The sequence below is a fragment of the Rhinolophus sinicus genome, linkage group LG11, assembly GCF_036562045.2.
Source record: "Rhinolophus sinicus isolate RSC01 linkage group LG11, ASM3656204v1, whole genome shotgun sequence".
NCBI classification, from domain to species: Eukaryota; Metazoa; Chordata; class Mammalia; order Chiroptera; family Rhinolophidae; genus Rhinolophus; species Rhinolophus sinicus.
In genome coordinates, this window is record NC_133760.1 from 36,777,975 (window position 1) to 36,791,275 (window position 13,301).

The following is a 13,301-nucleotide window of genomic DNA, read 5'->3' on the forward strand; positions in this document are numbered from 1 at the left end:
ATGGACTGTGAGCTATCGGAATTGTTCACCTAGCTTTTCTGTTCATCTCACTAGCTTTGCTCACCAGTGGTAGAAATATTAATGGGTTCTTTCTGAAGTTATAATGAGAGATTAGGCAGCTGCTGGTTTATATAATAAATAAAGAGGCTAATTTGATACCATGTCCTTAGGCAACTGTGCAAAAAGGAGCCAAGTGTGTGTGTGTGTGTGTGTGTGTGTGTTAAAACAGGAGACAGCCAGCTTTGGCACCCAAGGACAAGCATTGCTTAGTAGGCTGTCAGAATCCCAGCTCTGCACATTCTGGCCGGGTCCACTCTGGGCGTCTCTTTCCCAGGAAACGGCATGCAACCCTCCTGTATTTCTAGATCTTTCACAGGTGCATTCTAAATGGACATTATGAAAAGTCAGAACTATTATTTTCAAACCCAGAAATTCATCTGCTGTGCTCTTCAGGTGCAATCAAAGTTCCTTCAATCATTTTCAATCTACAGACACCCAGCCTTATTTAGCCTCAAATTCAATTTTTAAGCATCCTCTAAAGTCGATATGCATATGTTAATTTAGTTTTATCATCATAACCACATAAGTGCTTATAAATATCTACAGGAGCCACGTGTAAGCATACATATTTTAACATTATCGAAAGCCTTATGAAATTGCCGAGTTCTTAGAACTGATTAGTTTCCAAAGAACTCTGAATTATGCACAGATATAAAATACTGACAATCTATTAGAATCCAACATTCTACAAGCTGTATTTATTATGCTATTAGTAGCAGCTTATGTATTGAATGCGAGACTAATCATTCTATTAAAATGACAACATAGAATAGTATTGCATGGTGCAAATGTTATATTTGATAGCATTTTTTCCGAGTATCACAAATTCTGTGCATCCATTTTTAAATACTTTAGATTTTTGGATGCATGCACCATTCCAAGTTTATCTTTTAACAACTTTCCTCATTGACATAATCGATGCCTTTGAAAATTAAAAGATGTGTTAAAAATTTTCCCAGAGGAACTTTTTTGCTTTTAAGCAAACCTAATGAAAACTGAGCCAAGAAAGCCCAACTCATGTATTCTACTTACACTTTAAAGCATTGAGGCTTTCATAACATGTATCCCCTTTAAAATACCACATCGTATCAATTAGCAGACGTGCTTATGAAAATGTCCATTTAAAGGAACATTCTCACAATGCAAATAGTCCTGTAAATCCCAAGATGCTGACAACATGATATGCCAGCTGCAGACAGAAAAACTGATGAAAATGCAGTAATTCTGAATTTTAATATAATATAACCATGTCAGCAACATTTTTGAAGAGCAGCTGCCAAGATTTCAATCCAACGGAATGGATAATGTTATTTTTATGTCCTGTTCTCCGCTGGCAAATTAGACTTTTCCCCCTTTTCCTTACTATACGCTTCAACTTATCAACAACAACAAAACTTCTGACTGAACCTCATGCAATGAATGATCTCTCTGTTTAAGAGGAAAGACTAATTCTAGTGATGAAAAATACAGAGACCACACCATTGCCAAGGAGAGAAACGGCAACAAAATATTATTTGCTATTTGAAATGTGATATAGTCCATAGCAATGATAAGTCACGTAAAAAAATAAAAAGTTTTCTGCTCACATTCAAATTGCAATATACAGCATCCTACTTACTAACTCAATTTCTTGTAAACCCAAGTGAAAAATAAATTTGACAATATTTTGTGTTGAGTCAGATTTCCCCAGTGTCAAGCCAGTCTCCCGGGAATGTGTAAAAATACAAAATAAATGGACTGTGGCACCACAGAACCGGCCAAAATGATTTAGCACAGTTATCAGGCTATCAGGACAGGCTGTGACTCAGAGACTTCAGGACGGGATCTGGATTTCCGCCATTCATCACCCCTCCCCCTACCCACAAGCAGAGCTGACAGGCCCTGCTGGGGGTCATTATTTATAATGACTTTGTCACCCCTCCACTATACCCTCCACAGTACTGACGCAATGAGCTTCCCAAAACACAGGCAGGTGCGACACACCTGGTGAACGCTACTGTGCAATAACCTTCATGGACTTTGGCAATAAAAAGCAAATCGAAGTCCCTGAGTTCTTAATCGGGCCCCTGCCTGCCTTTCGTCTCATTTCTTGTTACACTCTCCTGGATTACCCACAAGTCACACTTCTCAATTTCTAAAATGCACTCCTCTCTCCGGCACCTCTGTATCCTTGCACAAATCTCCCTACTGGAAAATTCCTCTGTGTTGGAAAATTGAAAAACTTTGTATTTTCCTGATACCTCAACATCCCCAGAAACAGGCGGTGAACATCCTGCCCAGGTCACCAGGTGCACTGTGACAAGGCTGGTCCCCGCCACCAGTTTCTTATGCTTCCCTGACTATGACCTAGTGACAATCCAATGACCAATGAAATGCCCTCCCACCTTTGGCTTGTGTACTCCACCCTGATCTACAATAAAGGCACTCGCCCGTGGCTCCCCATCTGCTTTGCTGAGCTCGCACCCTTGCATTCCTCTCATGGCGTCCCCTGCATGGCCCGCCATGACTCCCTCTTCTATGACCTGCAAGTGTCCTAAGTCCTTTAGTTTCATTTGCCATGTGGGAGTGGTCCTTAAAGTCCTCACAAAGGGGAAGGGGCTTACTCCCCTACTTACAACGCACCTGACCTTGACTCCCTAAGTATCCTCTCCTCCAGTAAGCCTCTCGTGTCTCAGGCCGGGTCCCTTCTGGGTCCCATAGAATCCCAGTTTCTCTATTAGGGCACTTTCCACATTCTTCCTCATATTGATTACGATGTGGGAATTGTGTGGTTGAGACTAGAAGCCAGGGTTTCAAAAGTTCTCACTGCTTACAGCCTGGTAGTCTTGGAAAAGTTATTTCAGCTCTCTACGTCAGTGTGTCCTTATCAGAAAAAGAAAAAAATGAGGTTAAAACTAACTTTCTGCTTGATAGTTATTGGAGGGCAAAGATTGAAGTAACCCCTGCAAAGCCCATACCAACTGACAAAGTGAAGAATTCCATAATTTGAGGTCAAGCTGTGTCCTATTTCAATAAAACCTGCAATTCTATCTAAGGATGCTTTTGTGCTTTTTAAAAAATTAGATTCTTTCAAAAGATTACTTTTCCAGAAATTGGTGTGAGTTGATAAAAGGATGCATAATTATATGTGGTGGACAGACACACACACACACACACACACTCACTCACTCACTCACTCACTCATACATACAAACAAAAACACAGAAACAATAAATAGTTCCCATGATAACTAACACATGAGTCATGTGACCTCAATCGAATTATTTTACTTTTTGGAATTTAATTTTTTGTATCTGTACAGTAGGGGCCCTTCTAATGGTGATTTATCTATGTTTCAACTCTGTCATGAGACCAGAATCGTGAATCCATTTTCAGTATAGCCATCTCATTACTGGTCTGAAAAACTATAAATTCCTTCCCAGTTAATTTGTGATCATTTGCAAAGTGTAAAAATCATTGCTCTTTTTACTTGCACCATGGGAAAATCTGATTTAACAAAACATAAGGCATTCTATCCATCCCTATGAAGGGTGTATTTGACTAGAGTGGAAAATCTGTTCAAGTTTGATCATGTTGAGAATAGCAGTGTGTTGGGTCTGGAAGTGGGCAGTTTCAAGAATACGTGAAATTGTGTATGTCAACAGCTTTCACTCTGGCTGTCTGCCCTTCAGAAAACTGACTTGAACGTAATTCAAGACTACTTAGAATAACAGACTCGGAGTTTTAAAGGACAGTTACTGTGCCTGCAGCACTGAGCAAGGAGACCAATCACAGTGAGCCTTGGATGACGTCCCCCTTCCAAATGCTCTTAAAGAGACCCAGCCTCCTCTGTGTCTCCACATTGAAGCTGAAGAAAGAATCATTCCAAATGGCATTTTTAAATGCAGTAAGAGCTTCTTCCGATAGATCCTTTTCCTTTGGAGACCACAGTCTCTCGTTTTACTCTCTAGTGTTCATTCATACATCAATCAGTTACAACGAACAATTCCCACAGGGCTGGCCTTGCATCTCCTTCAACCTGTGCGGTTGCCTGTGTGTCTATCCCAAGTTCAAATATAGCCTTGCAATTAGTGAATTTGGTGTTTATATACTTTTGAGTTGCGATATGTTCACTCAATTAACAGAATTAAGGAACTGATTGTTTTGTATCTCCCTCTCTTTGCAGAATTGGAAGGTGATAGTCCTTTTGTGGTTCAGTACAATTTAATCTGATCAGATCCTGACTTATAATCAGCTAGTCTGGTATCAACCGCAAATAACTGAGGAAATAATACATATTACCCCAAAACAAAGCAAAATATAAGCAATTTAATCACAATATCATAATTTAATGTATAGTTTATATAATTAGTGCTACAAGAAAACACAAGGATGCAATATTGATGTGAGATGACAGTCATATATTCAAATGAGGACATAAAGCATGTACGGTTTGCTTTGATAAAGATGTTGTAATTTGTGTCCTGGGTACCTCTTCATCCTTGTCTCTGCTTTCCCTTGTACTCTGTGCTCTTCTCACAGTGAACATTTACTGTTCTCTGAAATTTCCATATTTTTAATGTTATAAAGCATTATGCATGTCCCTCACTTCTAGAGTATACGACCATCCATTAAACACACTTCTATGCAAACTCCAAAACCCAGTGTAGATGTTTTCTTAATTGATGTAGAGGCCTGCCTCCCACTAAATTTGAGAATGAGAGTCATACATCATTATTCTTGTGATACCCTACATCTTGCTTGAGAGAAAGTTACGCATGCAGTGATCATTTTTAAATGCATGAATAGATGAGCAAATGAATGACATTGATGGAAGAGAAGAAGGCAAAGACAGTCAAGGCCAGGCATTTGAGAATGAGGGGATGGCATGGGACTAGGCTGATTGTTTTACACAGAAATTGTGGGGACATGATTGAAAAAAAAATTGTTTGCAAGGTTGAAATGCAATGGGTGATAAATTGTGTGGGTGCAATGGATGCAATGCAGTTGCATTCAGGGTGAAGGTATTAGGTTCCAGACAGTCAAAGAAGATTCTTGAGCAGATAAAATAAATAATAAAGCATTATATTTGGAGAATTCACTTTTCTGCTTGAATAAAGCTCTTGACACTACAAAGAAAATAGGACTTGTTTAGTACAATCTGAAATGGGACAATAAGAAAATGGTAGGGTTGGTATCCCATGACACCTACCTGGGTCCTGTTGCCCATAGAGGTGACTCCTGCTTTGAAGTGGTAATTTATAAAACCTTAACTTTGAGGCCTGGGTAACTGAAAGTCACTTGCAGGGCATAGAGGTTGCACTCTGAAAGTCTGTCTCGTTGTGGAAAATAATGGAGCAAGACCGGAAGCACAGAAACGTTCCGACTACAGGAAGTCAAATTTCACAAGCAAAATGCCTCCGTGTGTGTCACTGCACATTTGCATTTTATATATCATTTTATTTTCCACTGTGCTTTAATAATCATTTTAGCTATTTACCTTTACACATGCAAAATTCACAATTTGCATCTGCAAATGTCTACTTCTAGTTACATCTGCCCACCTGCAGCATAATTAACTAACTGAAATTCTGTGACATTCTAAGATGTAAACAGTTTCCTAACCTTGATGTTGGTGGGTCTGAGAATATTTAAAGCTGATGCTCCCTTCTTCCTTTCCTTCCTTCCTTCCTTCCTTCCTTCCTTCCTTCCTTCCTTCCTTCCTTCCTTATTTAAGACACAGCATTACCTGTGTGACTTCAATATTTAAGAACACATCTTCTGGTTGTAGTTGCGAAACTGGAAGTGTTTTGGAAATGCAATGGGTGCTTTGATGTACAGCCCCGATGGTTCCCTTACCACTGAAGCAGTCATTACCAGGTGATGACCGTGACCTGACTGACAGCATGTAGATTGCTCCCAGACTCCTCACCCAAGTTCACAACTTCTTCCCAAATGCCTCCTCCCCAGCGTCATTCTGCATTCAATGATTAGTACATGCAGTGCATTGATGTTTTTGCTCCTTGTCTAGTCAGGTGGAGCTGCTATAACAACATATTATCTGGGTGGCTTACACACATGTATTCCTCACATTTATTTATGAAGGCAGGGAAATCTAAGATCAAGGTAGATTTAGCATCTGGTGAGGGTAGGCTTCCTGGTTTACAGACAACCATTTTCTCACTGTGTCTTCAGATGACAGAAAAAGGCTGAAGAGCTCTCTGGAGTCTCTTTTTTAAGGGCATTAATCTCATTTATAACTTAATTACCTCTGAAAGCCATACCTCCTAATACTATCATATGGGTGGAGAAGGGATCTAGGATTTCAACATGTGACCTTTGTGGGGCATGTACGGTCAGTTGTGTTCCCTTTGCCCCAATTCAAGATAATTCTACAGGAACACCCAGCTCCAGAGCTTCCCATAGTGCAGACTGAGACCTTTCCTGGGTTGGCATTGAAGCGCTACTTGCTCTGCCCAATCCTGGTAACTTTACTCCTCAAATGTGTAGGGAAATGAGAAAACACTACCTAAGTGTCCAGTATAATAATTTCCATCTTCAGAGTCTGTCTTGAGGGGAACTTGACCTTCTACAGGAAATAGTAAGAATATATTAAATCCACCTAACATCTGAATTTAGAAAAATCATGCATGCTAATTTAACACACTGAAAATCTCACAGAAAAGCTGCCCCATCCCTCCACAGGGGTAATCAAAGTTTGCTAAATAGTCATTGTTTTCAGCTTTGAAAGAACTCTGAAAACGCCTTATGGCGCAGCCAAAATGGCCTCATTGTTTTGTCCCTAGACCCACTTTTGGGCATTTATTTTATGAGACACTGAAGAATGTGACAGGTTTTTCTCATGCCAAACGCCTACAGGTTACAGAATAATCAAAACTCTTAAAATATAACAACTATCTCAAAGAAAACTTGATAGACATTTTGACAGATTAGACAACTGTATTATATTTTCTTACATCTGTGTGTCACTTTCTATTGTTCAAAGTACCCTCTCCTAATGTAATAATCTCACTTGATTCACAGCTGTGAGGTGTAGGCAAAACTGGCACACCTCTGATTTTATAAATGAGCATAAATACTGACATAGGCAAATTATTCCCCTCAGATAACTGGATGAGTAAACGGTACACCAGTGATTGAAACATTTAGTGATAAGAGTTGCTATATAAAAATAAATCAGTAATAATTAAATGAACGTAATAAGTCTGAAACAAAGGATTTTTGGTTCCTACTCTGGTGGTAACATTTCCCTATTTTCCCATATGCATAATAATTGCTTTTGTTTTTCAGGTGGTGCTGTGCCCACCAGAAACTTAGCACAAGAGAAGGGCTTTTTAATCCCACATCCAGGAACTAAAGGGTGTAGCAGAACCCAAGATTCATGTCTTTATAACTACAAGTACCTCTTTCAATGTATCAGAGAAGCTGACTAACTTTCAATGAAGTTTGGACATTACCCTTATCTATGGGAGATGCCAAGAAAATGTATACACATGACTTGTATTCATCTTTTGTTATCAGTATATATTGACTATTACAATTTTAATATAGTTTTTTTTTTTCCTTTCTTAAAATGTGTATACATATTTTTGGCACCCTCTGTATAACTATTTCCGCCTTCAAAGTCTTCAAACCTATTTAGCTGACTCAGTTGCGGGGGAGGATAAAATGATTCTGGATCAAATTTCTCAGTAGCAAGAATTGCCAGAATCTGATCTGGGTAAACCTTCTCATGTCACTCATAAACAGGGAGAAATTTATTCTTTAAATTCAGAGAAATCAGTTAGGCTAATTACCTACCTCCCGTAGTGACCATCTGCATACCTGAAGATGTCCAATTTTGCTTTAAAAGCAAGTCATTTCTTTTTTTAAACATTATTGAGGTGACATTGGTTAGTAAAATGATATAGGTTTCAAGTGTACATTTCTATAATACATCGTCTATATATCACATTGTGTGTTCACCACCCACAATCAGTTCTCCTTCCATCACCATATATTTGATCCCTTTCACCCTCATCTACCACCTCTCCCCCTCATTACCCTCTGGTAACCACTAAACTATTGTCTGTGTCTATAAATTTTTGTTTCTTTGTTTGTTTGTCTTGTTCCTTTGTTTCTTTCAGTTTTATATCCCACATAATCATATAGGTGAAGTCATATGGTTCTTGAATTTTTCTATCTGACTTATTCCACTTAACATAATAATCTCAAGATCCATCTGTGTTGCAAATGGCAGTATTTAATCTTTTTTTTTTTTTTATGGCCGAGTAGTATTCCATTGTGTATATATACCGTATCTTCTTTATCCAGTCATCGATTAAAGGATATTTTGGTTGTTTCCATGTCTTGACCATTGTGAATAATGCCACATTGAACATCGGGGTACGTATATCTTTATGGATAAAAGTTTTCAGATTTTTTGGCGTAGATACCCAGAAGAGGGATTCCTGGGTCATATGGAATTATATTCTTAATTTTTGAGGAGCATATTTAGTGTTTTCCACAGTGGTGGTACCAACTTACATTCCCACCAACAGTGTATGAGGTTTCCTTTATCTCCACAGCCTCTCCAACACTTGTTAGTATTTGTCTTGTGACTTGCGTTTTCCTAATAGCTAGTGAAGTTGACCATTTTTTGGTATATCTGTTGGCTATTTGTATGTCTTCTTGGGAGTAGTGTCTATTCAGGTCCTCTGCCCATTTTTAAATTGGATTGTTTTTTTGTTGTTGTTGTTGACTTGTATGAGTTCATTATATATTTTGGATATTTGTCCCTTATCAGAGGTGTTGTTTGCAAATATCTTGTTCTGTTTAGTTGGTTGCCTCTTTGTTTTGTTGATGGTTTCTTTTGCTGTGAAGAAGCTTTTTAGTTTGATATAGTCCCATTCATTTATTTTTGCTTTTACTTCCTTTCCCTTTGAGGTCAAATTCATAAAATCCTCTTTGAACCCAAGGTCTATAAATTTAGTATAAATTCTTCTATGCAATTTATTGTTTTGAGTCTTATGCTTAGGTCTTTGATCCATTTTGACTTAATTTTGGTACATGGTGACATATAGCAGTCTAGTTTCCTTCTTTTTCATGTGGCTTTCCATTTTTTCCTGCACTATTTATTGAAGAGGGCTTCTTTTCTCCACTATATATTTTTTTGTTCCTTTGTCAAAAATTATCTGCCCTTATGTACGTAGGTTTATTTCTGTGTTTCAATTATATTCCATTGATCTGTGTGTCTGTTTTTCTGTCAATACCATACTGTTTTGATTATTATTGCTCTGTAGCACAAGATGAAGTCAGGGAGTGTGATACCTCCGACCCTGTTCTTTTTTCTTAAGATTGTTTTGGCTATTTGGGGTCTTTTGTGATTCCATATTCACCCATGTGTTAATGAATGTCACCTTTGAGCAAATCAATTACAGAGTTGTGCAAATCAAATTCACATTGTGCAAATAAAATTATCACATGTTTCACCCCTGAACAAATCAAGTCGGACCTGAAGTGAATCAAATTCGCACACGTGTTTATCCAATTCACCCTTGTGAAAATAAACACATAAGTGTGCAAATCAACTCCTAATTGTGCAAATCAAATTCAACATTCTTAATATCAATTAAATATGCAGACATCAATTCACATTTGTTCAAATAAAATTTACACTAATTCATGCCATTGCACATGATTCACGCTTGTGCAATAGAAATTCACATTTGTGAAAATCAAAACAAGAAGTTTGCAAATAAGACTTACACCAGTGCAATGTAAAATCACTCAAATATTTTTCAAAATGACCCATCAATTCAAATTTATACATGTGCCAATCAAACTCACAATATCAAATAAATTTTCCATTTTGGTAATCAAATCCAACATTGTGAATATCAATTTCTTGAAAAAAAATGCCATTCAGATTTTGGTGGGGATAGCATTGAATCTGTATGTTGCTTTGATGTGGCCATTTTAACTATGTTGATTCTTCTAGTCCATGAACATGGAATATCTTTCAATTTCTTTGTGTCTTCTTCAATATCTTTTAAGAGTATCTTGTAATTTTCAATGTATAGGTCCTTCACATCCTTTGTTAAGTTTATTCCTAAGTATCATTTTTGTTGCAATAAAAGAAAGTCATTTCTTAACAGAAGTATCAGAGTTCATAAATCATGAAAAAAAATGGAAAGGGAAAAAAGCTGGTTTGGGGTGAGGTGGAGGACTTTATTTTGTCTTGTTACCCTGACTTTTCCAAAAACAAGAAGCATCCTAACATCTTTGAAAACTACTCATCTCCAAATAAGGAAGCATAGTAGGCAGGCTCTGTCTTCCCACATACTAGCTTTCCTTTCCATAATTTTAAATTTTAAAGAAGTTTTATATTGATTTTTTTTTAAAATTGTAAGTTATATTGTGAGCTTTCGCTACACAGCGAACAATAAAATCTCAGTGGCTAACATTAATAAACATTGATTTCTCACTCTGCTTTGTGGCTGGGTTGGGGTGTGGGTCTGCTGCACCTGTCCCATCTGGGGCCTACATTGGAGAGGTAGCAGCTACCTGGGAGCACATTATTCTCATGACAGGTGAGCAGCACCCAGCGATGCAAGGAAAACACAGGATGCCTCTTAATGACTAGATGTGGAACTAGCACACTACCACTTCCCCCTTCATTCCACTGGCAAAAAACACATTCACCTGGTAGTCCCAACATCAGTGGGTTGGACATTTTGCTTCTCCAACATAGGGAGGGAGTATTTTCAGAGTGATCTAATCTACTATAAAAGAAACAGAACAAACTCAGATGTTTAAAAAAGGTTGCACAAAGAGAGTAAGAGAAAATGATAGTAATCACAAAATAAAAGCAATATATTTCAGTGACTGTAATTTTGTTCAGGATATACTCTAGCTGTAGCCAAAGTATTTCCGTGGGCTGCTTAGCAGCAGGCACTCAGGTATCTGTGCTTGCATATTCTCCCATCATCGTGAGATTGCTAATTATTGTCTCTGTTTATGGAGTCTTGCTGTTACACATTTTTCTTTCCTGGTCTCCAGCTCATCATTCTGGTGCATGTGTGGTTTCTACATGTTAATGACTTACCCACCTCTTAAATTTTTCTACCACATGGCTTCTATTTTCTGTTTTCTATCTATTAGGTCCTTTTACTTCTCTTAATCCAACTTCCTTAGTTTCTCTGTATGTTTTATATTCAAACTCACTGTACATGAGGATATTATTGGTTCAGTTTATCACTGTTATTACTATTTGGCAAAGCTTAGAGGCTGCTAAATAACTGAGAATAATCTGCCCTTAAATCACGTGCCTATTTCTGGTCCAATCAGCTGTACCCTAGGAGGTAGTCACATGACATGAATGAGCTTTACAGTTAGTGCATCATCAATCATCACAGACAACAATTTTTGTGGAGGTTTCAGGTGTGTCCATTTCTTTGAGAAGGGGGCTGTGGGCTGGGTAAGGAATTCTGAGACTTCTTAGAAAGGCGTGCTTTAGCTGACAATCAGCTCTTTGTTCTTATGGTGGGGACAGTCAGGGTACCACTGGAAGGAGGAAGGGAAAGAAGGAAGGAAAAAATGGATGGAAGGAAGGAAAGGAAGGAGGGAGAGAGAAAGTGAGGGAGGAAATTGAATGGTGGAGCTGAAAATGTCTCCCAAAATTATCTTCCTTACTTAATTCTATGTTACTTCAATTTTGCGCTCTGTCTCTTTCTCTACCTAAATATTTGCTGTGTTTCCCCGAAAATTAGACCTACCCCAAAAGTAAGCCCCAGTGAAGATCTCAGCCAGATGGATGCATTTTGTATGTTATGACGATGTTCCAGAAGAAGATGACGTGACTGTAATCGAATAAATGTAGATTGTTGTACATGAAAAAAATAAGACATTCCCTGAACATAAGCCTTAATGGAGCAAAACCTAATATAAGACCTGGGCTTATTTTCAGGAAAACATGGTATGCACATAAAATGCGTTTACTTATGGGTTTCTTCCTACATTTAAGCAACTTCAAGGCAAGAAAGGTTTGAACTTCAAAGGCTGCAGTGCGTTCAGACAAAAATATCATCAATGAAACATCTGGAATTTCAACCTGGGGTTTCCTCTAAGTAATGGCTGCCTTTCAGCTGCCTGGTTTTTCCGAAGTTTTCTTTTGGTTATTAAGTGACAACGAACACTCTTATTGCTTCTCTCAGTCACTACTTGACCTTCTAGTTCTGATTTTTGTTCCAACATCAGACTCTCTTTTCCTCTGCGTTTTCACAATTCTGTAGCTGCTTTTCAGGCCTATCCACTTGCCTCTGAAGCAACTGTTGGCTTCAGCTGCTATCTTGTAGGACATAAGATGAACACCATCAATGAGAATCAACATAAACAAGATTATTGCTATTGAGCAATAAACAACATGTTTGTGGATACTATATTTCCATTTCTTTGAAAATTCTAGGACTTACCTTATCTGCAATAAATGAATTGGCAAATTTCAGAGTGCTAAAATATAAATACATTTAAACACATTAAAACAAATCTTGTGTATAAATTAGCATGATGCTCAATTACAATAGTAAGGACAATATGGACTACACATTATTGGGTGAATTATATGTACCAGGAACTATATGTACCCTTCAGGCCCCTGATCCTGTTTAATCCCCACAGTTATCTTACGGTGTGGGGCAGTGACTGTAATCCTCATTTTATCTGATTTTATTATTTTTAATGCAATCCTCATTTTAAAAGTACCATAACTGAGGCAAAGGGAAGTTAAATAGCCTGGTCAGTCTCCTAGGTGACAGAGCCAGAAACACATGGGTATTTAATGACCATTTAGACTTAACAGATGCTTAAATAAGTCAATAGATGAATGCTTGAGTTTGGCCAGAATATAAGGTTGGAAGGGGCAAGCACAGGCATGTATACCTGAGAAAATTCTGGGGGTCCTGAATGCCAAGCTAAGAGATTGAATCTTTTATAATTGATAGAGGACATATTTAGAAAGGTGTAGAGCAGTAAAGTGGCACTGTCAGTTTTTTTTGTGGTTTTTTTGTTTTGTTTTTTTTTTTTACTGAGTAATCACAGAGTATAATGTTTCACGTCCTGAAACTGAGAGCGCCTTGAGGCAGTGAAGTTAACCAGGAGAGTTTTGCAAAAATGTGCACGTGACTCAAGGGTCTGAACTGCTATGGCAGCAGTGAGACTGGAAAGAATAGGATCAATGTGAGAAATTTTGCACAGCACTGTTC